Raw genomic sequence first — 3919 nt, forward strand, 5'->3', positions numbered from 1 at the left:
AGGGGGGAGGGTGGAGGATGGGAAAGGCAGCAGAGCACAACAGACACTAGTATGGCAATTTGTAAATCAATGGATGTGTAACTGATGTGATTCTGCAATCTATGTATGGGGTGAAGGTGGGAGTTCATAACCCACTTGAATCAAAGTGCGAATATGATATGTCAAGAAATTTGTAATGTTTTGAACAACCCACAATAAAAAATTAAAAAATAAAAAAAAATTAAAAAAAATAAAATGTTCTGTGAATTAAAGGAAGATATAAATGACAATAGAGACAGCAAAAGGTCATTTTGACAAAGAGCTACAAAAACAAACACAGGACATAATAGATTATTTCAATAGGTAGATAGAGGTTCTAAAAAAACCCAGAAATCCTTGAAATGAAAGAAACAATAAACCAAATTAAAAGTTCAATTGAAAGCATCACCAACAGATTAGACTACTTACTTGGAAAACAGCAGACAATGAAGACAAAATATATAATCTTAAAGAGTATATAGACAACACAGTGAAAATGGTAAAAAAAAAAAACATAAACAGAACATTCAAGAAATATGAGAGAGCATAAAAAGACCAAATTTAAGAGTTATTGGGATAGAGTAAGGAATAGAATTTGAAACAAAAGGAATGAGCAATCTATTCAATGAAATAATATCAGAAAATTTTCCAAACATGAAGAATGAATTGGAAAAACAAATTCAAGAGGCTTATAGGACACCAAATGTACAAAATCACAACAGATCCACACCAAGGCACATTGTACTGAAAATGCCTAACATAAGGAGAGAATATTAAAAGCCATGAGAGAAAGGAATCAGATTACCATTAGGGGAAACCAATTAGATTATGTGCAGATTTTTTTAACCCAGACCCTGAAAGCTAGAAGATCCTAGAAATGACATACACCAAGCTCTGAAGGAAAATGGATGCGAACCAAGAATATTATATCAAGCAAAATAAAGCTTTAGATTGGTGATGAAATAAAAATATTCCATGATAAACAAAAGTTAAAAGAATGTACAACTCAAAAGCCTGCACTACAGAACATCCTTGGCAAAATATTATATGAATAAGAATTAAAAATAACAATGAAAATCAGCAAAGGGAGGTATGACACTAAACAAAAGACTAATCAAAGGAGAAACAAAGTCAAGTTAAATACCAAAAATGACTCAATAATAACCCTGAATATTAATGGCCTAAACTTACCAGTCAAAAGACATAGACTGGCATATTGGGTTAGAAAAAAAGATCCAACAATATGCTGCCTCCAAGAGACTCATCTCATATGAAAACACATCCACAGAATGAAGGTGAAAGTTTGGGAAAAATCATACCACTCCGATGGACAGTGGAAGCAAGCAGGAGTTTCCATCCTCATATTAAATAAAATAGACTTCAAGCCAAAGTTAAACAAAAAGGATAAAGAAGGACATTTCATACTGCTTAAGGGAACCATTCATCAACAAGGCATAACAATAATAAATTGATATGCCCCAAACATGGAGCATCTACGTTCATCAAACAAACTTCTCAAGTACAAGAGTCAAATAGACCACACCATAATAATTCTGGGTGACTTTAACCACACTTCTTACACCATTGGATGGATCATCCAAACAAAAGCTGAACAAAGAAACTATATAACTCAATAATGCAATCAGTAACTTAGACTTAACTGACATATAAAGAATATTTCATCCTTCAGTGAATTAATACGCATTCATCTCAGCAGCACATGGATCCTTCTCTAAAATAGACCATATATTATGCCACAAAGCAACTCTTAGCAGATACACAAAAGTAGAGATACTACCCTGCATTCTATCAGATAATAATGAAATGAAATTTCAAATCAATGATAAAATAAAAAAATAAAAGCTACTACAACACCTGGACACTAAATAATAGGCTAATGAATGATCAATGAGTTGCAAAAGACAGGGGAGATTAAAAAATTCTGAGAGGTGAATGAGAACACAGATACAACATATCAAAATCTCTGGGACACTATGAAGGCAGTACTAAGAGGAAAGTTCATTGCATGGACTTCATTCCTTAAAAGAAGAAAAAGTCAACAAATAAATGACTTAACATTACATCTCAAAGTCCTAGAAAAGGAAGAACAAATCAACACCAAAAGCAGTAGAAGACAGGGAATAATTAAAATCAGAGCTGAAATCCATGAAATCAAAACAAAAGAAACAATTGAAAAAATTGACAGAACAAAAAGTTGATTCTTTGAAAAAAATAAATAAAATTGACAGACCCTTAGCCATGCTAATGAAGAAAAGGAGAGAGAAAACTCATATTACTAACATACGTGATTAAAAGGAAATATCAAAACAGACACTACAGAAATACAGAAGATAATTAGAAATTATTTTGAAAGCTTTTACTCCAATAAAATAAAAAATGTTGAAGGCATTGACAAATTTCTTAAGTCATATGATTTGCCTAAATTGAATCAGCATGATACACACAAGTTAAACAGATCAATATCAAGCAGTGAAATACAAGATGCCATCAGAAGCCTACCAACCAAGAAAAGCCCAGGACCAGATGATACACAGCCAAGTTCTACAAGACCTTTAAAGAAGAATTAATACCAATACTCTTCAATTTATTTCAGAAAATAGAAAAAGAGACAGCACTTCCAAACTCATTCTATGAGGTCAATATCACTCTGATACCAAAACCAGGTAAAGACACATCAAAGAAAGAAAACTTTACATCAATATCCCTAATAAACATAGATTAAAAATCCTCAATAAAATTCTGGCCAATCTAGTACAACCACATATCAAAAAGATCATGCACCACGATCAAGTGGGGTTCATCCAAGGAATGCAAGGTTGGTTCAACATACAGAAATAAACAAATGTAATTCATGACATCAATAGACTTAAAGCTAAGAACTATATGATCATCTTAATAGACACAGAAAAAGCCTTTGACAAAATACAGCACTCCTTTATGTTCAAAACACTAGAAAAATTAGGGATAACAGGAACATATCTTAACATTGTAAAAGCTATCTATGCTATGCCCAAACTAACATCATTCTAAATGGAGAAAAATTGAAAGTATTCTTTCTAAAAACTGGGACAATACAGGGATGCCCTCTTTCACCACTTCTATTTAACACAGTTCTTGAAACACTGGCCAAAGCAATTAGACTAAAGAAATTAAAGGGACAGAGATATGAAAAGAAGAACTCAAATTAGCACTATTTGCTGATGACATGATTCTATACCTAGAAGATCCAAATGTTCCACCAGAAAACTTCTAGAACTAGTAAATGAATTCAGAAAAGTAGCAGGATACAAAATCAACACCCATAAATCAAAAGCATTTCTGTATATCAGTGAAAAATCCTCAGAAAGGGAAATGAGGAAAACTAACCCATTTAAAATAGCCTCAAAAAATAAAATAAAATACTTGGGAATCAATGAAAGAGGTGAAAGATCTATACAGTGAAAACTATAGAACCCTAAAGAAAGAAATCAAAGAAGACCTTAGAAGATGGAAAGATCTCCCTTGTTCTTGGATAGGCAGAATTAATATTGTCAAAATGACCATACTATCAAAAGCACTATACAGATTTAATGCAATTCCAATCAAAATCCCAATGTCATTCCTTATAGAAATAGAAAAGGCAGTCATAAAATGAAATACATCTTGGAAAATAAGAGAGCCAAAATAGCTAAAACAATCCTTAGCAGAAAGAGTGAAGCAACTGGCATCACTGTACCACACCTTAAACTGTACTACAGAGCAATAGTAACAAAAACAGCATGATATTGGCACCAAAATAGTCATGTAGACCAATGGTACAGAATAGATGACACAGAGAATAACCTACATCATTACAGTTATCTTATATTAGACAAAGGCACCAAAAATATATACATTGAAG

Source organism: Marmota marmota, unplaced genomic scaffold (assembly GCF_001458135.2).
Source record: "Marmota marmota marmota unplaced genomic scaffold, marMar, whole genome shotgun sequence".
In the NCBI taxonomy this organism is placed as follows: Eukaryota; Metazoa; Chordata; class Mammalia; order Rodentia; family Sciuridae; genus Marmota; species Marmota marmota.